General features: G+C 48.5%; 5 non-coding genes across 5 annotated transcripts; all 5 read right to left on the bottom strand.

Annotated features, from left to right (window-relative positions):
- Window positions 1–5,009: 5,009 nt before the first annotated feature.
- Window positions 5,010–5,090, bottom strand: Trnak-cuu (transfer RNA lysine (anticodon CUU)). Its single transcript has one exon. It is a non-coding gene; the product is annotated as a tRNA-Lys (tRNA).
- Window positions 5,091–16,350: 11,260 nt separating this feature from the next.
- On the bottom strand, window positions 16,351–16,423 carry Trnan-auu (transfer RNA asparagine (anticodon AUU)). Its single transcript has one exon. It is a non-coding gene; the product is annotated as a tRNA-Asn (tRNA).
- Window positions 16,424–19,373: 2,950 nt separating this feature from the next.
- Trnan-auu (transfer RNA asparagine (anticodon AUU)) lies at window positions 19,374–19,446 on the bottom strand. Its single transcript has one exon. It is a non-coding gene; the product is annotated as a tRNA-Asn (tRNA).
- Window positions 19,447–23,849: 4,403 nt separating this feature from the next.
- Trnak-cuu (transfer RNA lysine (anticodon CUU)) lies at window positions 23,850–23,922 on the bottom strand. The gene has a single exon. It is a non-coding gene; the product is annotated as a tRNA-Lys (tRNA).
- Window positions 23,923–26,874: 2,952 nt separating this feature from the next.
- Trnak-cuu (transfer RNA lysine (anticodon CUU)) lies at window positions 26,875–26,947 on the bottom strand. The gene has a single exon. It is a non-coding gene; the product is annotated as a tRNA-Lys (tRNA).
- Window positions 26,948–27,134: the final 187 nt, after the last annotated feature.

Raw genomic sequence — 27,134 nt, 5'->3', positions numbered from 1 at the left:
TATACGGCCACGACGCGCAACTGATTTCCAAAATTCATCTTTCTCCTGTGTGGATGGAACGTCCGATGCCTGGTTTATTAGAGCAGTGCTCTACCACTGAGCTAAAGAGGCGCGGCCTAGCGGTACTCTTGGGTACTTCGTCCTTACGGTCGTCTGCATCATCAGACTTCAGCTGACAACACTTCATATTACCGGCTAATATTTGCAGCTATGGCGACCCATTACTGCTTGGCTACACATCTGACACGTAACCGATGTGCTCTCCAAACAACAACACTTGCATTTCAGAACATGTCTTCCACACATGTCTACAAAATCACCTTCACATTCAAATACAGTTTCCTTGTGACTGACAGAGACGTAGGCAAAGTTTAAAGTTGCTATTTCCATTACATCTCCTTAATCAGAAAAACGGTAATTTACATCTGCAGCGGAACAAAATTCCGTTCCGCCCAGCGTGTGGCTCGAACACACGACAATAGGATTAAGAGTCTGACGCTCTACCGATTTAGCTAGCCGGCTACCTCGGTGAATACCTGCCGGATAGCACGTCACACAGTACTCGTTTGGGTTGGGTGGTACCATACAGAATCTCTCCATGCTGCCTAATGTTTTCCTAACGTCACACTCGTCACGTACTCACTTTTATGTCATAATCATTTCTGAGAGGTAAAGAAATTGCATGACAGCATGCAGAGCTAGTGGCGTCAAAATTAACACACATACTTTATGTGACTCAAAAGCCGAACGAGTTACTTTCCGACGTTGTTTTAGATGTGCAAGTGCCAGTCAAAACTCGCGGTGTCGGCACTCTGAGGACCATTTCGCTAGTTAACACCGGTCTTGTTGTGTGTGTTTCAAGCTCAAGAGCATTTCCAAGCAAAAAATGGTCAACAGCAACATTCAGACGGTTTCGTACTGCTCAATTGCTACATTAAAACGGTATGTTTCTTTTTCAGAACTGGAAAAAAAAACGAGCGTGACAACATTCGAACCTGTAATCATCAGCTCCGAAGTCCGACGCCTTATCCATTAGGCCACATGGTCACTGTCGACCAACTATATCATGTATACGACTCATCTCGAAACGCTCACACCCCTGAGGATTTGTGTTTTCGTTTTACAAAGCCGCTGCCCCTTGCTCTTTCCCACCCATTCGTTACATTCAACCTCTTACGAGACCGACCAAATATAGACTGAGAAACAAGACCACACACTTTGTGCATTCGGAATCGAAGGCAGGGCGTCCCTCGCCGCATTTGCTATGATGGCCATTTGCTAGTTCTGCAAAAGCGGCGGCGGCGGCGACGACGACGACGACGACGACGACGACGACGACAACGACCGCGAGAGGCTCTGAGATATGTGAGAAATACATCTATAAAATGTAATTCAGACTGCCTCGTCCCACTTTATGCTGTACCGCTTTGGCAAATGCTTTATCTGCGCCATTCGCCTCAATCACATCTGAGAGTAATTCTTAAAAAAAACGCCTGTCGCTACTTGTTCGTCATCACAGATACTGTTTGCTATACGGCCACGACGCGCAACTGATTTCCAAAATTCATCTTTCTCCTGTGCGGATGGAACGTCCGATGCCTGGTTTATTAGAGCAGTGCTCTACCACTGAGCTAAAGAGGCGCGGCATAGCGGTACTCTTGGGTACTTCGTCCTTACGGTCGTCTGCATCATCAGACTTCAGCTGACAACACTTCATATTACCGGCTAATATTTGCAGCTATGGCGACCCATTACTGCTTGGCTACACATCTGACACGTAACCGATGTGCTCTCCAAACAACAACACTTGCATTTCAGAACATGTCTTCCACACATGTCTACAAAATCACCTTCACATTCAAATACAGTTTCCTTGTGACTGACAGAGACATAGGCAAAGTTTAAAGTTGCTATTTCCATTACATCTCCTTAATCAGAAAAACGGTACTTTACACCTGCAGCGGAACAAAATTTCATTCCGCCCAGGGTGTGGCTCGAACCCACGACCCTAGGATTAAGAGTCTGACGCTCTACCGACTGAGCTAGCCGGCTACCTCGGTGAATACCTGCCGGATAGCACGTCACACAGTACTCGTTTTGGTTGGGTGGTCCCATACAGAATCTCTCCATGCTGCCTAATGTTTTCCTAACGTCACACTCGTCACGTACTCACTTTTATGTCATAATCATTTCTGAGAGGTAAAGAAATTGCATGACAGCATGCAGAGCTAGTGGCGTCAAAATTAACACACATACTTTATGTGACTCAAAAGCCGAACGAGTTACTTTCCGACGTTGTTTTAGATGTGCAAGTGCCAGTCAAAACTCGCGGTGTCGGCACTCTGAGGACCATTTCGCTAGTTAACACCGGTCTTGTTGTGTGTGTTTCAAGCTCAAGAGCATTTCCAAGCAAAAAATGGTCAACAGCAACATTCAGACGGTTTCGTACTGGTCAATTGCTACATTAAAACGGTATGTTTCTTTTTCAGAACTAGAAAAAAACGAGCGTGACAACATTCGAACCTGTAATCATCAGATCCGAAGTCCGACGGCTTATCCATTAGGCCACATGGTCACTGACGACCAACTGTATCATGTATACGACTCATCTCGAAACGCTCACACCCCTGAGGATTTGTGTTTTCATTTTACAAAGCCGCTGCCCCTTGCTCTTTCCCACCCATTCGTTACATTCAACCTCTTACGAGACCGACCAAATATAGACTGAGAAACAAGACCACACACTTTGTGCATTCGGAATCGAAGGCAGGGCGTCCCTCGCCGCATTTGTACGATGGCCATTTGCTAGTTCTGCAGAAGCGGCGGCGGCGGCGGCGACGACGACGACGACGACGACGACGACGACGACGACCGCGAGAGGCTCTGAGATATGTGAGAAATACATCTATAAAATGTAATTCAGACTGCCTCGTCCCACTTTATGCTGTACCGCTTTGGCAAATGCTTTATCTGCGCCATTCGCCTTAATCACATCTGAGAGTAATTCTTAAAAAAAACGCCTGTCGCTAATTGTTCGTCATCACAGATACTGTTTGCTATACGGCCACGACGCGCAACTGATTTCCAAAATTCATCTTTCTCCTGTGTGGATGGAACGTCCGATGCCTGGTTTATTAGAGCAGTGCTCTAGCACTGAGCTAAAGAGGCGCGGCCTAGCGGTACTCTTGGGTACTTCGTCCTTACGGTCGTCTGCATCATCAGACTTCAGCTGACAACACTTCATATTACCGGCTAATATTTGCAGCTATGGCGACCCATTACTGCTTGGCTACACATCTGACACGTAACCGATGTGCTCTCCAAACAACAACACTTGCATTTCAGAACATGTCTTCCACACATGTCTACAAAATCACCTTCTCATTCTAATACAGTTTCCTTGTGACTGACAGAGACGTAGGCAAAGTTTTAAGTTGCTATTTCCATTACGTCTCCTTAATCAGAAAAACGGTAATTTACATCTGCAGCGGAACAAAATTCCGTTCCGCCCAGCGTGTGGCTCGAACCCACAACCCTAGCATTAAGAGTCTGACACTCTACCGACTGAGCTAGCCGGCTACCTTGGTGAATACCTGCCGGATAGCATGTCACACAGTACTCGTTTGGGTTGGGTGGTCCCATACAGAATCTCTCCATGCTGCCTAATGTTTTCCTAACGTCACACTCGTCACGTACTTCACTTTTATGTCATAATCATTTCTGAGAGGTAAAGAAATTGCATGACAGCACGCAGAGCTAGTGGCGTCAAAATTAACACACATACTTTATGTGACTCAAAAGCCGAACGAGTTACTTTCCGACGTTGTTTTAGATGTGCAAGTGCCAGTCAAAACTCGCGGTGTCGGCACTCTGCCGACCATTTCGCTAGTTAACACCGGTCTTGTTGTGTGTGTTTCAAGCTCAAGAGCATTTCCAAGCAAAAAATGGTCAACAGAAACATTCAGACGGTTTCATACTGCTCAATTGCTACATTAAAACGGTATGTTTCTTTTTCAGAACTGGAAAAAAACGAGCGTGACAACATTCGAACCTGTAATCATCAGATCCGAAGTCCGACGCCTTATCCATTAGGACACATGGTCACTGACGACCAACTATATCATGTATACGACTCATCTCGAAACGCTCACACCCCTGAGGATTTGTGTTTTCGTTTTACAAAGCCGCTGCCCCTTGCCCTTTCCCACCCATTCGTTACATTCAACCTCTTACGAGACCGACCAAATATAGACTGAGAAACAAGACCACACACTTTGTGCATTCGGAATCGAAGGCAGGGCGTCCCTCGCCGCATTTGCTACGATGGCCATTTGCTACTTCTGCAGAAGCGGCGGCGACGACGAAGACGACGACCGCGAGAGGCTCTGAGATATGTGAGAAATACGTCTATAAAATGTAATTCAGACTGCCTCGTCCCACTTTATGCTGTACCGCTTTGGCAAATGCTTTATCTGCGCCATTCGCCTTAATCAAATCTGAGAGTAATTCTTAAAAAAAAACGCCTGTCGCTAATTGTTCGTCATCACAGATACTGCTTGCTATACGGCCACGACGCGCAACTGATTTCCAAAATTCATTTTTCTCCAGTGTGGATGGAACGTCCGATGCCTGGTTTATTAGAGCAGTGCTCTAGCACTGAGCAAAAGAGGCGCGGCCTAGCGGTACTCTTGGGTACTTCGTCCTTACGGTCGTCTGCATCATCAGACTTCAGCTGACAACACTTCATATTACCGGCTAATATTTGCAGCTATGGCGACCCATTACTGCTTGGCTACACATCTGACACGTAACCGATGTGCTCTCCAAACAACAACACTTGCATTTCAGAACATGTGTTCCACACATGTCTACAAAATCACCTTCACATTCAAATACAGTTTCCTTGTGACTGACAGAGACGTAGGCAAAGTTTAAAGTTGCTATTTCCATTACATCTCCTTAATCAGAAAAACGGTAATTTACATCTGCAGCGGAACAAAATTCCGATCCGCCCAGGGTGTGGCTCGAACCCACGACCCTAGGATTAAGAGTCTGACGCTCTACCGACTGAGCTAGCCGGCTACCTCGGCGAATACTTGCCGGATAGCACGTCACACAGTACTCGTTTGGGTTGGGTGGTCCCATACAGAATCTCTCCATGCTGCCTAATGTTTTCCTAACGTCACACTCGTCACGTACTCACTTTTATGTCATAATCATTTCTGAGAGGTAAAGAAATTGCATGACAGCATGCAGGGCTAGTGGCGTCAAAATTAACACACATACTTTATGTGACTCAAAAGCCGAACTAGTTACTTTCCGACGTTGTTTTAGATGTGCAAGTGCCAGTCAAAACTCGCGGTGTCGGCACTCTGAGGACCATTTCGCTAGTTAACACCGGTCTTGTTGTGTGTGTTTCAAGCTCAAAAGCATTACCAAGCAAAAAATGGTCAACAGCAACATTCAGACGGTTTCGTACTGCTCAATTGCTACATTAAAACGGTATGTTTCTTTTTCAGAACTGGAAAAAAACGAGCGTGACAACATTCGAACCTGTAATCATCAGCTCCAAAGTCCGACGCCTTATCCATTAGGCCACATGGTCACTGACGACCAACTATATCATGTATACGACTCATCTCGAAACGCTCACACCCCTGAGGATTTGTGTTTTCGTTTTACAAAGCCGCTGCCCCTTGCTCTTTCCCACCCATTCGTTACATTCAACCTCTTACGAGACCGACCAAATATAGACTGAGAAACAAGACCACAAACTTTGTGCATTCGGAATCGAAGGCAGGGCGTCCCTCGCCGCATTTGCTACGATGGCCATTTGCTACTTCTGCAGATGCGGCGGCGACGACGACGACGACGACGACGACCGCGAGAGGCTCTGAGATATGTGAGAAATACGTCTATAAAATGTAATTCAGACTGCCTCGTCCCACTTTATGCTGTACCTTTTTTTTTTTTTTTCCTTTATTGTGATTTTAATACCTGTGACAAACAGGTAGGCCGGCAGCGGACCAGGTATGCCGCTCTTCGGCCTCAGAGTATACACAGAACAGAGATGAGTGAGATATAAAAACAATCAAGACGGCGGGGTACAAACAGTAGACAAAACAGAGTTAAAACGGAGTCGGTCACGTGCGTAGCACAAAGGATAAAAGCGGAGAAACACGGTGCACAAACGCAGATGGCAGATGGCCACACGTGAACCAGCGGAGCACAAACGACGAAACACAAACACACTGCAGGAGAGTCGAGGCACAAACACATGCGATGGTCTTCGGCGTAGGACGATGAAAGTAACAGATGGAAGACAGCAGAGTCGTGGCCTGCCAAGGGGAAAAGGTGTGGGGAAGAGGAGAGAGAGGGGGAGGGGAAGATGCCAGTGGAGGAGAGGGATGGAGGAGAAGGGGGAGGGTAGGGGGAGTGGAAGCCCAAGGAGAAAGGGGAGGGGAGGGAGGGAGAGAAGGGAGAGAGGGTGCCCACAGGAAAAGGAGAGGAGAGGGAAGGTAAGGCTCAAAGTTGGTAGGAGGGGTAGATGGAGGGGAGGAGGGCATCATCAGGGAGGGGGAGTTGACGGAAGCCACCGAGGGAGAGGGTGTGGAGGGTGTAAAGATGGAGAGCAGGTGGGATATAGGAATGCAGGCGCGGCAGCGGGTTGGGGTGGGAGAGGATGGGAGAGACAAGAGGGTGTGGAGGATCAAGCTTGCGGGAGGTGTAGAGGATCCGTAACCGTTCGAGGAAAAGGAGGAGGTGCGGGAAGGGAATCAGGTCATAGAGGATCCGCGTGGGGGAAGGGAGACGGATGCGATAGGCGAGGCGGAGCGCATGGCGTTCTAGGATCTGAATGGACTTGTAGAAGGTAGGAGGGGCAGAGATCCAGGCGGGATGAGCATAGCAAAGGATAGGACGGATGAGGGACTTGTAGGTGTAGAGGATGGTGGAAGGGTCCAGACCCCATGTACGGCCAGAAAGGAGCTTAAGGAGGCGGAGGCGGGAGCGTGCCTTGGCTTGGATCGTCCGGAGATGTGGGTTCCAGGAGAGGCGACGGTCGAGGGTGACACCAAGGTACTTGAGAGTAGGTGTGAGGGTGATGGGACGGCCATAAATAGTAAGATAGAAATCAAGGAGACGGAAGGAACGAGTGGTTTTGCCTACAATGATCGCCTGGGTCTTGGAAGGATTGACCTTGAGCAACCACTGGTTACACCAAGTGGTGAACCGGTCAAGATAGGATTGGAGAAGGTGCTGGGAGCGTTGCAGGGTGGGAGCGAGGGCAAGGAAGGCAGTGTCATCGGCGTACTGGAGAAGGTGTAGGGGAGGTGCAGGTGGAGGCATGTCTGCCGTGTAAAGGAGGTAGAGAAGAGGGGAAAGGACGGAACCTTGGGGCACACCGGCGGAGGGGTAGAAGGTGTAGGAATCAGTGTTGTGGATGGTGACATAGGAAGGACGGTGGGAAAGGAAGGAAGCGACCAGACGGACATAGTTGAGAGGAAGAGCAAAGGTTTGGAGCTTGAAAAGGAGACCGGAATGCCACACACGGTCATATGCGCGTTCGAGGTCGAGGGAAAGGAAGATGGCGGAACGACGGGAATTGAGTTGTTCGGAGAGGAGGTGAGTGAGGTGAAGGAGGAGGTCATCGGCTGAGAAGGACGGCCGAAAGCCACATTGGGTAGGGGGGAGGAGGCGGTGTTGGTGAAGGTGCTTGTGTAGGCGGTGGGTAAGAATGGATTCCAGGACCTTGCTGAAGACCGAGGTAAGGCTGATGGGACGGTAGGAGGAGACAGCGGAAGGCGGTTTGTCGGGCTTGAGGAACATCAGGATCCGGGAGGTTTTCCACAGGTCGGGGTAGTAGCCGGTGGACAGGACCACATTGTAGAGCCTGGCCAATGTGGAGAGGAAGGAGGCAGGAGCTTCACGGAGGTGACGGTAAGTAACACGATCGTGACCGGGAGCAGTGTTGCGTTTAGGGCGAAGTGTAGCAATGATATCTTGAGTGGTGATTGGGGTATTTAGTTCTGTGTGTGTGATGTTGTCCAAGTACTGGAAGCCAGGAGCAAGCGGGGGGACAGAGGTATCAGTTCGATCACGGACATCAGGAAAGAGGGAATAATCGAACTGGGGATCGTCAGGGATGGTAAGGATATCGGAGAGGTAGGAGGCGAAATGGTTGGCCTTACTAAGGGCATCAGGGAAGGGGTGGTCATCATGAAGGAGAGGGTAGTAGGGAGAGGGTTTAGATCCGGTAAGGCGGCGGAAGGCTGACCAGTACTTGGACGAGTTGATAGGTAAGGTGGCATTAAGACGGGTGCATGTCTGTCGCCAGTCCCGGCGTTTCTTTGCCGTGAGTAAGTTCCTGATGTGTCGCTGTAGTTGCCGGTGGCGTCGTAGTGTGTCCTGGTCACGTGTGTGAAGGAAGGCACGGTAGAGCCGGCGGGATTCACGCAGGAGAAGGACGGCCTGTGGGGGTAAGGTGGGGCGGTGCGGATGGATGGCAATGGTAGGGACGTGGGCCTCCACGGCCTCAGACAAGGTCTGCTGGAGAAAGGAGGCAGCACGGGTAACGTCATCAGGTTGGTGGTAGGTGAGGGGGTGGCTATCGACCTGGAGAGCAAGGGAGTCCCGGTAGGCATTCCAGTTGGCACGGGAGTAGTCATGGACATATTTCGGGGGAGGGTCATGGCGCGGGTCGGGACGGGGGCGACGACCGTCTGATACAGTGAGGAGGACAGGGAGATGGTCACTGCCAATGGGATCAAGGACGTCCACCGCTATGCGGCCAAGCAGGGTGGGGGAGGCTAGGACGACATCGGGAGTGGTATTGGATTCAGGGCGGGTGTGTTGGGGAATTGGAAGGACGTCGCCTTGGAGGGTGGCAAGGAACCGATGCCACCGCCGTAACTGGGCGGCAGAACGACTATGGATGTTAAGGTCGGCGGCGATCACGTAGGAGGAGAAGGTACGGTCGATGTGGGAAAGGAAGTCGAAAGGAATAGGTGCAGCGGGGCGGACATAGATGGTGGCACAGGTAAGGGTAAGGCCGGGGAAGAAGAGACTAAGGATCAAGTGTTCTGTGGGGTCAGGAAGGAGGGGTTGGAGCCGGACAGGGATCTGGCGGTGGTGGCCAATGGCAACTCCGCCACGCGCTATCTGGAGTGGATTGTCAGACCGGTGAAGGAGGTAGGGCGAGGTGTGGACGGTGTGGTGGGGCTGAAGAAAGGTTTCGTTCAGAAGGAAAGCATCCACACGGTGGGTCGTAAGGGTATGCATAAGGAGGTGCTTGTTGGTGGGAAGGGAGCGGATGTTATTGAACAGGATACGGTGCTGTCGTGCCATAATGGGAATTTAAACGAGGGTGTCGAGACGGGAGAAGGTGAAATGGGCCTGGTTGTGGGAATAGGTGGCGTAGGTGTTGAGGTGGAACACGGAACGGGCAGCGAGGGTAATCTGGTGGAGGGTGTGGGGACGCTGAAAGGGATGGACGTTCTGGAGCACTATTGTGACGAACCTGATGATGTCCTCTGCGGTGGGGGGAGGACGGAGGGAATTGCCAGGAGGGGTGGGGTCATCCAAAGGGCGGAGAGGAACAGTGAGTTCAGGAGCGGATGGAGGAGGTCGAGCCTTGCATTTCTGGGAGTAGGTAGGGTGTTGGAGGTTGCAGGTATTGCAGGAGGGAGGAGACTGAAGGTTGGGGCACTGCCGGAGGAAGTGCGCTTGCTTACAATGCGGGCAGACTGGGGCCTCGCGGCACTCTGATGTTGGGTGTGCGTTATAACGCAGACACCTCTGGCAGCGAATGGATTGTGGTGGGGAGCGGGAGGGGTCAACCTTATACCGGCGGTGGAAGAGGAGGGCACCCTCCTTAAGGAGATGGTCGATGGAGGGAGCGTGTTCGGAGAAAACTCGCATAAGGCGAGTGGGGCCCGCAGAGTTAAAAATGCGGCGAACAGCTCGCACCTCCAGGTACGGGTGGGCCTTCAACTCCGCCAGCACCTCTTCCTCCGTGATCGTCGGGCTAAGCCGAGTGATCACGGCGGTGAGGGTCGGCGGGCGACGTGGGGGTTGGGGTTGACGGGGGGAGGAAGGGGAAGGAGCAGGGGCAAGGGAGGCATTAGGTCCAAATCGGGTGAGAGGAATTCGGGAGAGGATGTCGGAGTGTAGGGTAGGGCTTGGGGAGGTGATCAAGACAGAGTCCCTACGGGGGGTAAGAAGGGAGATGGGGGCTGCAGGGAAGTATTGGCGGAGGAGCAAGGTCAGGTTGCGGGCCTCCAGGAGAGAGGGATCAGGACGGGAGAGGAGATACTTGTAGGAGGGGGAGTTAGAAGAGGAAGTAGAGGGGGCTGGAGGGGAGACATCCATGGCATCTAGGGGTGGGGGAGGGGGAAGATGCTGGGACTTCTTGGGTGCAGAGGAGGCGGGGGTGCCACTGGGACGCTTAACAGCGGGGACAGGATGGGAGGAGGCGTGGGGCACTGGAGTGACGGGGAGATGACGGGAAGCGGCAGGTCCCGGTGTCGGTGCTGGTGCTGGTGCTGCTGTTGGTGCTGCTGTTGGTGCTGCTGCTGGTTGTGGCGCTGCTGCAGGTGGTGGTGCTGGCGCCGGCGATGGTGCGGCATGGGTCGTAGCCCGACGAGACACAACCCTGGCAGGGGCCGCATGAGTGGTGTGGGGGAGTGGGGGAAAGGGGTCGTGTGTGGAGGCTTGGGGAGAAGGAGCAGGGGATGGGGCGACAAAGGGAGCTGGGGTGGGAAGGGTGAGGAGGGGCGGGATATAGTAGGACGGGGGCGACTGAGCACACCAAGTAAGAGTAGTGGCAGCGAGGGAGGGCGTCGTATAGACGATGGCGGTGGTAGTGGCGGTGGTGGTGGGGGTGGTCATGATGGCAGTAAGGAAAACTGGAAACACAGAAAAGAAGAATGGGGACAGACAAGGGACAAAGTCAGGAACAGAATACAGATGACAGATGAGAGACGTCGAGGAGCGAAAGGATGAAGGCAAAGACGAAGACGAGAATAGCGACGACAACGAAAGCAGGAGAGGAAGACGAAGCAATGGGTCCTGGCGGCGGCGGCGGCGGCGGCGGCGGCGGGGGCCGGAAGCTGCGGCGGCGGCGGCGGCGGCGGCGGCGGCGGGGGCCGGAAGCTGCGGCGGCGGCGACGACGACGACGACGACGACGACCGCGAGAGGCTCTGAGATATGTGAGAAATACATCTATAAAATGTAATTCAGACTGCCTCGTCCCACTTTATGCTGTACCGCTTTGGCAAATGCTTTATCTGCGCCATTCGCCTTAATCACATCTGAGAGTAATTCTTAAAAAAAACGCCTGTCGCTAATTGTTCGTCATCACAGATACTGTTTGCTATACGGCCACGACGCGCAACTGATTTCCAAAATTCATCTTTCTCCTGTGTGGATGGAACGTCCGATGCCTGGTTTATTAGAGCAGTGCTCTAGCACTGAGCTAAAGAGGCGCGGCCTAGCGGTACTCTTGGGTACTTCGTCCTTACGGTCGTCTGCATCATCAGACTTCAGCTGACAACACTTCATATTACCGGCTAATATTTGCAGCTATGGCGACCCATTACTGCTTGGCTACACATCTGACACGTAACCGATGTGCTCTCCAAACAACAACACTTGCATTTCAGAACATGTCTTCCACACATGTCTACAAAATCACCTTCTCATTCTAATACAGTTTCCTTGTGACTGACAGAGACGTAGGCAAAGTTTTAAGTTGCTATTTCCATTACGTCTCCTTAATCAGAAAAACGGTAATTTACATCTGCAGCGGAACAAAATTCCGTTCCGCCCAGCGTGTGGCTCGAACCCACAACCCTAGCATTAAGAGTCTGACACTCTACCGACTGAGCTAGCCGGCTACCTTGGTGAATACCTGCCGGATAGCACGTCACACAGTACTCGTTTGGGTTGGGTGGTCCCATACAGAATCTCTCCATGCTGCCTAATGTTTTCCTAACGTCACACTCGTCACGTACTTCACTTTTATGTCATAATCATTTCTGAGAGGTAAAGAAATTGCATGACAGCACGCAGAGCTAGTGGCGTCAAAATTAACACACATACTTTATGTGACTCAAAAGCCGAACGAGTTACTTTCCGACGTTGTTTTAGATGTGCAAGTGCCAGTCAAAACTCGCGGTGTCGGCACTCTGCCGACCATTTCGCTAGTTAACACCGGTCTTGTTGTGTGTGTTTCAAGCTCAAGAGCATTTCCAAGCAAAAAATGGTCAACAGAAACATTCAGACGGTTTCATACTGCTCAATTGCTACATTAAAACGGTATGTTTCTTTTTCAGAACTGGAAAAAAAACGAGCGTGATAACATTCGAACCTGTAATCATCAACTCCAAAGTCCGACGCCTTATCCATTAGGCCACATGGTCACTAACGACCAACTATATCATGTATACGACTCATCTCGAAACGCTCACACCCCTGAGGATTTGTGTTTTCGTTTTACAAAGCCGCTGCCCCTTGCTCTTTCCCACCCATTCGTTACATTCAACCTCTTACGAGACCGACCAAATATAGACTGAGAAACAAGACCACAAACTTTGTGCATTCGGAATCGAAGGCAGGGCGTCCCTCGCCGCATTTGCTACGATGGCCATTTGCTACTTCTGCAGATGCGGCGGCGACGACGACGACGACGACGACGACGACCGCGAGAGGCTCTGAGGTATGTGAGAAATACGTCTATAAAATGTAATTCAGACTGCCTCGTCCCACTTTATGCTGTACCGCTTTGGCAAATGCTTTATCTGCGCCATTCGCCTTAATCACATCTGAGAGTAATTCTTAAAAAAAACGCCTGTCGCTAATTGTTCGTCATCACAGATACTGTTTGCTATACGGCCACGACGCGCAACTGATTTCCAAAATTCATCTTTCTCCTGTGTGGATGGAACGTCCGATGCCTGGTTTATTAGAGCAGTGCTCTACCACTGAGCTAAAGAGGTGCGGCCTAGCGGTACTCTTGGATACTTCGTCCTTACGGTCGTCTGCATCATCAGACTTCAGCTGACAACACTTCATATTACCGGCTAATATTTGCAGCTATGGCGACCCATTACTGCTTGGCTACACATCTGACACGTAACCGATGTGCTCTCCAAACAACAACACTTGCATTTCAGAACATGTCTTCCACACATGTCTACAAAATCACCTTCACATTCAAATACAGTTTCCTTGTGACTGACAGAGACGTAGGCAAAGTTTAAAGTTGCTATTTCCATTACATCTCCTTAATCAGAAAAACGGTAATTTACATCTGCAGCGGAACAAAATTCCGTTCCGCCCAGCGTGTGGCTCGAACACACGACAATAGGATTAAGCGTCTGACGCTCTACCGACTTAGCTAGCCGGCTACCTCGGTGAATACCTGCCGGATAGCACGTCACACAGTACTCGTTTGGGTTGGGTGGTCCCATACAGAATCTCTCCATGCTGCCTAATGTTTTCCTAACGTCACACTCGTCACGTACTCACTTTTATGTCATAATCATTTCTGAGAGGTAAAGAAATTGCATGACAGCATGCAGAGCTAGTGGCGTCAAAATTAACACACATACTTTATGTGACTCAAAAGCCGAACGAGTTACTTTCCGACGTTGTTTTAGATGTGCAAGTGCCAGTCAAAACTCGCGGTGTCGGCACTCTGAGGACCATTTCGCTAGTTAACACCGGTCTTGTTGTGTGTGTTTCAAGCTCAAGAGCATTTCCAAGCAAAAAATGGTCAACAGCAACATTCAGACGGTTTCGTACTGCTCAATTGCTACATTAAAACGGTATGTTTTTTTTCAGAACTGGAAAAAAACGAGCGTGACAACATTCGAACCTGTAATCATCAGCTCCGAAGTCCGACGCCTTATCCATTAGGCCACATGCTCACTGTCGACCAACTATATCATGTATACGACTCATCTCGAAACGCTCACACCCCTGAGGATTTGTGTTTTCGTTTTACAAAGCCGCTGCCCCTTGCTCTTTCCCACCCATTCGTTACATTCAACCTCTTACGAGACCGACCAAATATAGACTGAGAAACAAGACCACACACTTTGTGCATTCGGAATCGAAGGCAGGGCGTCCCTCGCCGCATTTGCTACGATGGCCATTTGCTACTTCTGCAGAAGCGGCGGCGGCGACGACGACGACGACGACGACCACGACAGGCTCTGAGATATGTGAGAAATACATCTATAAAATGTAATTCAGACTGCCTCGTCCCACTTTATGCTGTACCGCTTTGGCAAATGCTTTATCTGCGCCATTCGCCTTAATCACATCTGAGAGTAATTCTTAAAAAAAACGCCTGTCGCTAATTGTTCGTCATCACAGATACTGTTTGCTATACGGCCACGACGCGCAACTGATTTCCAAAATTCATCTGTCTCCTGTGCGGATGGAACGTCCGATGCCTGGTTTATTAGAGCAGTGCTCTACCACTGAGCTAAAGAGGCGCGGCCTAGCGGTACTCTTGGGTACTTCGTCCTTACGGTCGTCTGCATCATCAGACTTCAGCTGACAACACTTCATATTACCGGCTAATATTTGCAGCTATGGCGACCCATTACTGCTTGGCTACACATCTGACACGTAACCGATGTGCTCTCCAACAACAACACTTGCATTTCAGAACATGTCTTCCACACATGTCTACAAAATCACCTTCTCATTCAAATACAGTTTCCTTGTGACTGACAGAGACGTAGGCAAAGTTTAAAGTTGCTATTTTCATTACATCTCCTTAATCAGAAAAACGGTAATTTGCATCTGCAGCGGAACAACATTCCGTTCCGCCCAGCGTGTGGCTCGAACCCACGAACCTAGCGTTAACAGTCTGACACTCTACCGACTGAGCTAGCCTGCTACCTTGGTGAATACCTGCCGGATAGCACGTCACACAGTACTCGTTTGGGATGGGTGGTCCCATACAGAATCTCTCCATGCTGCCTAATGTTTTCCTAACGTCACACTCGTCACGTACTTCACTTTTATGTCATAATCATTTCTGAGAGGTAAAGAAATTGCATGACAGCATGCAGAGCTAGTGGCGTCAAAATTAACACACATACTTTATGTGACTCAAAAGCCGAACGAGTTACTTTCCGACGTTGTTTTAGATGTGCAAGTGCCAGTCAAAACTCGCGGTGTCGGCACTCTGCCGACCATTTCGCTAGTTAACACCGGTCTTGTTGTGTGTGTTTCAAGCTCAAGAGCATTTCCAAGCAAAAAATGGTCAACAGCAACATTCAGACGGTTTCGTACTGCTCAATTGCTACATTAAAACGGTATGTTTCTTTTTCAGAACTGGAAAAAGACGAGCGTGACAACATTCGGACCTGTAATCATCAGATCCGAAGTTCGACGCCTTATCCATTAGGCCACATGGTCACTGACGACCAACTATATCATGTATACGACTCATCTCGAAACGCTCACACCCCTGAGGATTTGTGTTTTCGTTTTACAAAGCCGCTGCCCCTTGCTCTTTCCCACCCATTCGTTACATTCAACCTCTTACGAGACCGACCATATATAGACTGAGAAACAAGACCACACACTTTGTGCATTCGGAATCGAAGGCAGGGCGTCCCTCGCCGCATTTGCTACGATGGCCATTTGCTACTTCTGCAGAAGCGGCGGCGGCGACGACGACGACGACGACGACGACCACGACAGGCTCTGAGATATGTGAGAAATACATCTATAAAATGTAATTCAGACTGCCTCGTCCCACTTTATGCTGTACCGCTTTGGCAAATGCTTTATCTGCGCCATTCGCCTTAATCACATCTGAGAGTAATTCTTAAAAAAAACGCCTGTCGCTAATTGTTCGTCATCACAGATACTGTTTGCTATACGGCCACGACGCGCAACTGATTTCCAAAATTCATCTGTCTCCTGTGCGGATGGAACGTCCGATGCCTGGTTTATTAGAGCAGTGCTCTACCACTGAGCTAAAGAGGCGCGGCCTAGCGGTACTCTTGGGTACTTCGTCCTTACGGTCGTCTGCATCATCAGACTTCAGCTGACAACACTTCATATTACCGGCTAATATTTGCAGCTATGGCGACCCATTACTGCTTGGCTACACATCTGACACGTAACCAATGTGCTCTACAAACAACAACACTTGCATTTCAGAACATGTCTTCCACACATGTCTACAAAATCACCTTCACATTCAAATACAGTTTCCTTGTGACTGACAGAGACGTAGGCAAAGTTTAAAGTTGCTATTTCCATTACATCTCCTTAATCAGAAAAACGGTAATTTACATCTGCAGCGGAACAAAATTCCGTTCCGCCCAGCGTGTGGCTCGAACCCACGACCCTAGGATTAATAGTCTGACGCTCTACCGACTGAGCTAGCCGGCTACCTCGGTGAACACCTGCCGGATAGCACGTAACATTTTACTCGTTTGGGTTGGGTGGTCCCATACAGAATCTCTCCATGCTGCCTAATGTTTTCCTAACGTCACACTCGTCACGTACTTCACTTTTATGTCATAATCATTTCTGAGAGGTAAAGAAATTGCAAGACAGAATGCAGAGCTAGTGGCGTCAAAATTAACACACATACTTTATGTGACTCAAAAGCCGAACGAGTTACTTTCCGACGTTGTTTTAGATGTGCAAGTGCCAGTCAAAACTCGCGGTGTCGGCACTCTGCCGACCATTTCGCTAGTTAACACCGGTCTTGTTGTGTGTGTTTCAAGCTCAAGAGCATTTCCAAGCAAAAAATGGTCAACAGCAACATTCAGACGGTTTCGTACTGCTCAATTGCTACATTAAAACGGTATGTTTCTTTTTCAGAACTGGAAAAAAACGAGCGTGACAACATTCGAACCTGTAATCATCAGCTCCGAAGTCCGACGCCTTATCCATTAGGCCACACGGTCACTGACGACCAACTATATCATGTATACGACTCATCTCGAAACGCTCACACCCCTGAGGATTTGTGTTTTCGTTTTACAAAGCCGCTGCCCCTTGCTCTTTCCCACCCATTCGTTACATTCAACCTCTTACGAGACCGACCAAATATAGACTGAGAAACAAGACCACACACTTTGTGCATTCGGAATCGAAGGCAGGGCGTCCCTCGCCGCATTTGCTACGATGGCCATTTGCTACTTCTGCAGAAGCGGCGGCGGCGGCGCGACGACGACGACGACGACGACGACCGCGAGAGGCTCTGAGATATGTGAGAAATACATCTATAAAATGTAATTCAGACTGCCTCGTCCCACTTTATGCTGTACCGCTTTGGCAAATGCTTTATCTGCGCCATTCGCCTTAATCACATCTGAGAGTAATTCTTAAAAAAAACGCCTGTCGCTAATTGTTCATCATCACAGATACTGTTTGCTATACGGCCACGACGCGCAACTGATTTCCAAAATTCATCTGTCTCCTGTGCGGATGGAACGTCCGATGCCTGGTTTATTAGAGCAGTGCTCTACCACTGAGCTAAAGAGGCGCGGCCTAGCGGTACTCTTGGGTACTTCGTCCTTACGGTCGTCTGCATCATCAGACTTCAGCTGACAACACTTCATATTACCGGCTAATATTTGCAGCTATGGCGACCCATTACTGCTTGGCTACACATCTGACACGTAACCGATGTGCTCTCCAACAACAACACTTGCATTTCAGAACATGTCTTCCACACATGTCTACAAAATCACCTTCTCATTCAAATACAGTTTCCTTGTGACTGACAGAGACGTAGGCAAAGTTTAAAGTTGCTATTTTCATTACATCTCCTTAATCAGAAAAACGGTAATTTGCATCTGCAGCGGAACAACATTCCGTTCCGCCCAGCGTGTGGCTCGAACCCACGAACCTAGCGTTAACAGTCTGACACTCTACCGACTGAGCTAGCCGGCTACCTTGGTGAATACCTGCCGGATAGCACGTCACACAGTACTCGTTTGGGATGGGTGGTCCCATACAGAATCTCTCCATGCTGCCTAATGTTTTCCTAACGTCACACTCGTCACGTACTTCACTTTTATGTCATAATCATTTCTGAGAGGTAAAGAAATTGCATGACAGCATGCAGAGCTAGTGGCGTCAAAATTAACACACATACTTTATGTGACTCAAAAGCCGAACGAGTTACTTTCCGACGTTGTTTTAGATGTGCAAGTGCCAGTCAAAACTCGCGGTATCGGCACTCTGCCGACCATTTCGCTAGTTAACACCGGTCTTGTTGTGTGTGTTTGAAGCTCAAGAGCATTTCCAAGCAAAAAATGGTCAACAGCAACATTCAGACGGTTTCGTACTGCTCAATTGCTACATTAAAACGGTATGTTTCTTTTTCAGAACTGGAAAAAGACGAGCGTGACAACATTCGGACCTGTAATCATCAGATCCGAAGTTCGACGCCTTATCCATTAGGCCACATGGTCACTGACGACCAACTATATCATGTATACGACTCATCTCGAAACGCTCACACACCTGAGGATTTGTGTTTTCGTTTTACAAAGCCGCTGCCCCTTGCTCTTTCCCACCCATTCGTTACATTCAACCTCTTACGAGACCGACCATATATAGACTGAGAAACAAGACCACACACTTTGTGCATTCGGAATCGAAGGCAGGGCGTCCCTCGCCGCATTTGCTACGATGGCCATTTGCTACTTCTGCAGAAGCGGCGGCGGCGACGACGACGACGACGACGACCACGACAGGCTCTGAGATATGTGAGAAATACATCTATAAAATGTAATTCAGACTGCCTCGTCCCACTTTATGCTGTACCGCTTTGGCAAATGCTTTATCTGCGCCATTCGCCTTAATCACATCTGAGAGTAATTCTTAAAAAAAACGCCTGTCGCTAATTGTTCGTCATCACAGATACTGTTTGCTATACGGCCACGACGCGCAACTGATTTCCAAAATTCATCTGTCTCCTGTGCGGATGGAACGTCCGATGCCTGGTTTATTAGAGCAGTGCTCTACCACTGAGCTAAAGAGGCGCGGCCTAGCGGTACTCTTGGGTACTTCGTCCTTACGGTCGTCTGAATCATCAGACTTCAGCTGACAACACTTCATATTACCGGCTAATATTTGCAGCTATGGCGACCCATTACTGCTTGGCTACACATCTGACACGTAACCAATGTGCTCTACAAACAACAACACTTGCATTTCAGAACATGTCTTCCACACATGTCTACAAAATCACCTTCACATTCAAATACAGTTTCCTTGTGACTGACAGAGACGTAGGCAAAGTTTAAAGTTGCTATTTCCATTACATCTCCTTAATCAGAAAAACGGTAATTTACATCTGCAGCGGAACAAAATTCCGTTCCGCCCAGCGTGTGGCTCGAACCCACGACCCTAGGATTAATAGTCTGACGCTCTACCGACTGAGCTAGCCGGCTACCTCGGTGAACACCTGCCGGATAGCACGTCACATTTTACTCGTTTGGGTTGGGTGGTCCCATACAGAATCTCTCCATGCTGCCTAATGTTTTCCTAACGTCACACTCGTCACGTACTTCACTTTTATGTCATAATCATTTCTGAGAGGTAAAGAAATTGCAAGACAGAATGCAGAGCTAGTGGCGTCAAAATTAACACACATACTTTATGTGACTCAAAAGCCGAACGAGTTACTTTCCGACGTTGTTTTAGATGTGCAAGTGCCAGTCAAAACTCGCGGTGTCGGCACTCTGCCGACCATTTCGCTAGTTAACACCGGTCTTGTTGTGTGTGTTTCAAGCTCAAGAGCATTTCCAAGCAAAAAATGGTCAACAGCAACATTCAGACGGTTTCGTACTGCTCAATTGCTACATTAAAACGGTATGTTTCTTTTTCAGAACTGGAAAAAAACGAGCGTGACAACATTCGAACCTGTAATCATCAGCTCCGAAGTCCGACGCCTTATCCATTAGGCCACATGGTCAATGACGACCAACTATATCATGTATACGACTCATCTCGAAACGCTCACACCCCTGAGGATTTGTGTTTTCGTTTTACAAAGCCGCTGCCCCTTGCTCTTTCCCACCCATTCGTTACATTCAACCTCTTACGAGACCGACCAAATATAGACTGAGAAACAAGACCACACACTTTGTGCATTCGGAATCGAAGGCAGGGCGTCCCTCGCCGCATTTGCTACGATGGCCATTTGCTACTTCTGCAGAAGCGGCGGCGACGACGACGACCGCGAAAGGCTCTGAGATATGTGAGAAATACATCTATAAAATGTAATTCAGACTGCCTCGTCCCACTTTATGCTGTACCGCTTTGGCAAATGCTTTATCTGCGCCATTCGCCTTAATCACATCTGAGAGTAATTCTTAAAAAAAACGCCTGTCGCTAATTGTTCGTCATCACAGATACTGTTTGCTATACGGCCACGACGCGCAACTGATTTCCAAAATTCATCTTTCTCCTGTGCGGATGGAACGTCCGATGCCTGGTTTATTAGAGCAGTGCTCTACCACTGAGCTAAAGAGGCGCGGCCTAGCGGTACTCTTGGGTACTTCGTCCTTACGGTCGTCTGCATCATCAGACTTCAGCTGACAACACTTCATATTACCGGCTAATATTTGCAGCTATGGCGACCCATTACTGCTTGGCTACACATCTGACACGTAACCGATGTGCTCTCCAAACAACAACACTTGCATTTCAGAACATGTCTTCCACACATGTCTACAAAATCACCTTCACATTCAAATACAGTTTCCTTGTGACTGACAGAGACGTAGGCAAAGTTTAAAGTTGCTATTTCCATTACATCTCCTTAATCAGAGAAACGGTAATTTACATCTGCAGCGGAACAAAATTCCGTTCCGCACAGCGTGTGGCTCGAACCCACTTCCCTAGTATTAAGAGTCTGACGCTCTACCGACTGAGCTAGCCGGCTACCTCGGTGAATACCTGCCGGATAGCACGTCACACAGTACTCGTTTGGGTTGGGTGGTCCCATACAGATTCTCTCCATGCTGCCTAATGTTTTCCTAACGTCACACTCGTCACGTACTTCACTTTTATGTCATAATCGTTTCTGAGAGGTAAAGAAATAGCATGACAGCATGCAGAGCTAGTGGCGTCAAAATTATCACACATACTTTATGTGACTCAAAAGCCGAACGAGTTACTTTCCGACGTTGTTTTAGATGTGCAAGTGCCAGTCAAAACTCGCGGTGTCGGCACCCTGCTGACCATTTCGCTAGTTAACACCGGTCTTGTTGTGTGTGTTTCAAGCTCAAGAGCATTTCGAAGCAAAAAATGGTCAACAGCAACATTCAGACGGTTTCGTACTGCTCAATTGCTACATTAAAACGGTATGTTTCTTTTTCAGAACTGGAAAAAAACGAGCGTGACAACATTCGAACCTGTAATCATCAGATCAGAAGTCCGACGCCTTATCCATTAGGCCACATGGTCACTGACGACCAACTATATCATGTATACGACTCATCTCGAAACGCTCACACCCCTGAGGATTTGTGTTTTCGTTATACAAAGCCGCTGCCCTTTGCTCTTTCCCACCCATTCGTTACATTCAACCTCTTACGAGACCGACCAAATATAGACTGAGAAACAAGACCACACACTTTGTGCATTCGGAATCGAAGGCAGGGCGTCCCTCGCCGCATTTGCTACGATGGCCGTTTGCTAGTTCTGCAAAAGCGGCGGCGGCGGCGGCGGCGGCGGCGACGACGACCGCGAGAGGCTCTGAGATATGTGAGAAATACATCTATAAAATGTAATTCAGACTGCCTCGTCCCACTTTATGCTGTACCGCTTTGGCAAATGCTTTATCTGCGCCATTCGCCTTAATCACATCTGAGAGTAATTCTTAAAAAAAACGCCTGTCGCTAATTGTTCGTCATCACAGATACTGTTTGCTATACGGCCACGACGCGCAACTGATTTCCAAAATTCATCTTTCTCCTGTGCGGATGGAACGTCCGATGCCTGGTTTATTAGAGCAGTGCTCTACCACTGAGCTAAAGAGGCGCGGCCTAGCGGTACTCTTGGGTACTTCGTCCTTACGGTCGTCTGCATCATCAGACTTCAGCTGACAACACTTCATATTACCGGCTAATATTTGCAGCTATGGCGACCCATTACTGCTTGGCTACACATCTGACACGTAACCGATGTGCTCTCCAAACAACAACACTTGCATTTCAGAACATGTCTTCCACACATGTCTACAAAATCACCTTCACATTCAAATACAGTTTCCTTGTGACTGACAGAGACGTAGGCAAAGTTTAAAGTTGCTATTTCCATTACATCTCCTTAATCAGAGAAACGGTAATTTACATCTGCAGCGGAACAAAATTCCGTTCCGCACAGCGTGTGGCTCGAACCCACTTCCCTAGTATTAAGAGTCTGACGCTCTACCGACTGAGCTAGCCGGCTACCTCGGTGAATACCTGCCGGATAGCACGTCACACAGTACTCGTTTGGGTTGGGTGGTCCCATACAGAATCTCTCCATGCTGCCTAATGTTTTCCTAACGTCACACTCGTCACGTACTTCACTTTTATGTCATAATCATTTCTGAGAGGTAAAGAAATTGCATGACAGCATGCAGAGCTAGTGGCGTCAAAATTAACACACATACTTTATGTGACTCAAAAGCCGAACGAGTTACTTTCCGACGTTGTTTTAGATGTGCAAGTGCCAGTCAAAACTCGCGGTGTCGGCACTCTGCCGACCATTTCGCTAGTTAACACCGGTCTTGTTGTGTGTGTTTCAAGCTCAAGAGCATTTCGAAGCAAAAAATGGTCAACAGCAACATTCAGACGGTTTCGTACTGCTCAATTGCTACATTAAAACTGTATGTTTCTTTTTCAGAAGTGGAAAAAAACGAGCGTGACAACATTCGAACCTGTAATCATCAGATCCGAAGTCCGACGCCTTATTCATTAGGCCACATGGTCACTGACGACCAACTGTATCATGTATACGACTCATCTCGAAACGCTCACACCCCTGAGGATTTGTGTTTTCGTTTTACAAAGCCGCTGCCCCTTGCTCTTTCCCACCCATTCGTTACATTCAACCTCTTACGAGACCGACCAAATATAGACTGAGAAACAAGACCACACACTTTGTGCATTCGGAATCGAAGGCAGGGCGTCCCTCGCCCCATTTGCTACGATGGCCATTTGCTAGTTCTGCAGAAGCGGCGGCGGCGACGACGACGACGACAGGCTCTGAGATATGTGAGAAATACATCTATAAAATGTAATTCAGACTGCCTCGTCCCACTTTATGCTGTACCGCTTTGGAAAATGCTTTATCTGCGCCATTCGCCTTAATCACATCTGAGAGTAATTCTTAAAAAAAACGCCTGTCGCTAATTGTTCGTCATCACAGATACTGTTTGCTATGCGGCCACGACGCGCAACTGATTTCCAAAATTCATCTTTCTCCTGTGTGGATGGAACGTCCGATGCCTGGTTTATTAGAGCAGTGCTCTACCACTGAGCAAAGGCGCGGCCTAGCGGTACTCTTGGGTACTTCGTCCTTACGGTCGTCTGCATCATCAGACTTCAGCTGACAACACTTCATATTACCGGCTAATATTTGCAGCTATGGCGACCCATTACTGCTTGGCTACACATCTGACACGTAACCGATGTGCTCTCCAAACAACAACACTTGCATTTCAGAACATGTCTTCCACACATGTCTACAAAATCACCTTCACATTCAAATACAGTTTCCTTGTTTAAAGTTGCTATTTCCATTACATCTCCTTAATCAGAAAAACGGTAATTTACATCTGCAGCGGAACAAAATTCCGTTCCGCCCAGCGTGTGGCTCGAACCCACGACCCTAGGATTAAGAGTCTGACGCTCTACCGACTGAGCTAGCCGGCTACCTCGGTGAATACCTGCCGGATAGCACGTCACACAGTACTCGTTTGGTTTGGGTGGTCCCATACAGAATCTCTCTATGCTGCCTAATGTTTTCCTAACGTCACACTTGTCACGTACTTCACTTTTATGTCATAATCATTTCTGAGAGGTAAAGAAATTGCATGACAGCATGCAGAGCTAGTGGCGTCAAAATTAACACACATACTTTATGTGACTCAAAAGCCGAACGAGTTACTTTCCGACGTTGTTTTAGATGTGCAAGTGCCAGTCAAACTCGCGGTGTCGGCACTCTGCCGACCATTTCGCTAGTTAACACCGGTCTTGTTGTGTGTGTTTCAAGCTCAAGAGCATTTCGAAGCAAAAAATGGTCAACAGCAACATTCAGACGGTTTCGTACTGCTCAATTGCTACATTAAAACGGTATGTTTCTTTTTCAGAACTGGAAAAAAACGAGCGTGACAACATTCGAACCTGTAATCATCAGATCCGAAGTCCGACGCCTTATCCATTAGGCCACATGGTCACTGACGACCAACCATATCATGTATACGACTCATCACGAAACGCTCACAACCCTGAGGATTTGTGTTTTGTTTTACACAGCCGCTCCCCTTGCTCTTTCCCACCCATTCGTTACATTCAACATCTTACGAGACCGACCAAATATAGACTGAGAAACAAGACCACACACTTTGTGCATTCGGAATCGAAGGCAGGGCGTCCCTCGCCGCATTTGCTACGATGGCCATTTGCTAGTTCTGCAGAAGCGGCGACGACGACGACGACGACGACGACGACGACGACGACCGCGAGAGGCTCTGAGATATGTGAGAAATACATCTATAAAATGTAATTCAGACTGCCTCGTCCCACTTTATGCTGTACCGCTTTGGCAAATGCTTTATGTGCGCCATTCGCCTTAATCACATCTGAGAGTAATTCTTAAAAAAAACGCCTGTCGCTAATTGTTCGTCATCACAGATACTGTTTGCTATACGGCCACGACGCGCAACTGATTTCCAAAATTCATCTTTCTCCTGTGTGGATGGAACGTCCGATGCCTGGTTTATTAGAGCAGTGCTCTACCACTGAGCAAAGGCGCGGCCTAGCGGTACTCTTGGGTACTTCGTCCTTACGGTCGTCTGCATCATCAGACTTCAGCTGACAACACTTCACATTACCGGCTAATATTTGCAGCTATGGCGACCCATTACTACTTGGCTACACATCTGACACGTAACCGATGTGCTCTCCAAACAACAACACTTGCATTTCAGAACATGTCTTCCACACATGTCTACAAAATCACCTTCACATTCAAATACAGTTTCCTTGTGACTGACAGAGACGAAGGCAAAGTTTAACGTTGCTATTTCCATTACATCTCCTTAATCAGAAAAACGGTAATTTACATCTGCAGCGGAACAACATTCCGTTCCGCCCAGCGTGTGGCTCGAACCCACGACCCTAGGATTAAGAGTCTGACGCTCCACCGACTGAGCTAGCCGGCTACCTCGGCGAAGACCTGCCGGATAGCACGTCACACAGTACTCGTTGGGTTGGGTGGTCCCATACAGGATCTCTCCATGCTGCCTAATGTTTTCCTAACGTCACACTCGTCACGTACTTCACTTTTATGTCATAATCATTTCTGAGAGGTAAAGAAATTGCATGACAGCATGCAGAGCTAGTGGCGTCAAAATTAACACACATACTTTATGTTACTCAAAAGCCGAACGAGTTACTTTCCGACGTTGTTTTAGATGTGCAAGTGCCAGTCAAAACTCGCGGTGTCGGCACTCTGCCGACCATTTCGCTAGTTAACACCGGTCTTGTTGTGTGTGTTTCAAGCTCAAGAGCATTTCCAAGCAAAAAATGATCAACAGCAGCATTCAGACGGTTTCGTACTGCTCAATTGCTACATTAAAACGGTATGTTTCTTTTTCAGAACTGGAAAAAAAACGAGCGTGACAACATTGGAACCTGTAATCATCAGATCCGAAGTCCGACGCCTTATCCATTAGGCCACATGCTCACTGACGACCAACTATATCATGTATACGACTCATCTCGAAACGCTCACACCCCTGAGGATTTGTGTTTTCGTTTTACAAAGCCGCTGCCCCTTGCTCTTTCCCACCCATTCGTTACATTCAACCTCTTACGAGACCGACCAAATATAGACTGAGAAACAAGACCACACACTTTGTGCATTCGGAATCGAAGGCAGGGCGTCCCTCGCCGCATTTGCTACGATGGCCATTTGCTAGTTCTGCAGAAGCGGCGGCGGCGGCGACGACGACGACGACGACGACGACCGCGAGAGGCTCTGAGATATGTGAGAAATACATCTATAAAATGTAATTCAGACTGCCTCGTCCCACTTTATGCTGTACCGCTTTGGCAAATGCTTTATCTGCGCCATTCGCCTTAATCACATCTGAGAGTAATTCTTAAAAAAAACGCCTGTCGCTAATTGTTCGTCATCACAGATACTGTTTGCTATACGGCCACGACGCGCAACTGATTTCCAAAATTCATCTTTCTCCTGTGTAGATGGAACGTCCGATGCCTGGTTTATTAGAGCAGTGCTCTACCACTGAGCTAAAGAGGCGCGGCCTAGTGGTACTCTTGGGTACTTCGTCCTTACGGTTGTCTGCATCATCAGACTTCAGCTGACAACACTTCATATTACCGGCTAATATTTGCAGCTATGGCGACCCATTACTGCTTGGCTACACATCTGACACGTAACCGATGTGCTCTCCAAACAACAACACTTGCATTTCAGAACATGTCTTCCACACATGTCTACAAAATCACCTTCACATTCAAATACAGTTTCCTTGTGACTGACGGAGACGTAGGCAAAGTTTAAAGTTGCTATTTCCATTACATCTCCTTAATCAGAAAAACGGTAATTTACATCTGCAGCGGAACAAAATTCCGTTCCGCCCAGCGTGTGGCTCGAACCCACGACCCTAGGATTAAGAGTCTGACGCTCTACCGACTGAGCTAGCCGGCTACCTCGGTGAATACCTGCCGGATAGCACGTCACACAGTACTCGTTTGGTTTGGGTGGTCCCATACAGAATCTCTCTATGCTGCCTAATGTTTTCCTAACGTCACACTTGTCACGTACTTCACTTTTATGTCATAATCATTTCTGAGAGGTAAAGAAATTGCATGACAGCATGCAGAGCTAGTGGCGT

Source organism: Schistocerca gregaria, chromosome 7, assembly GCF_023897955.1.
Source record: "Schistocerca gregaria isolate iqSchGreg1 chromosome 7, iqSchGreg1.2, whole genome shotgun sequence".
NCBI lineage: Eukaryota > Metazoa > Arthropoda > Insecta > Orthoptera > Acrididae > Schistocerca > Schistocerca gregaria.
This window is presented reverse-complemented; position numbering and strand designations above follow the sequence as displayed.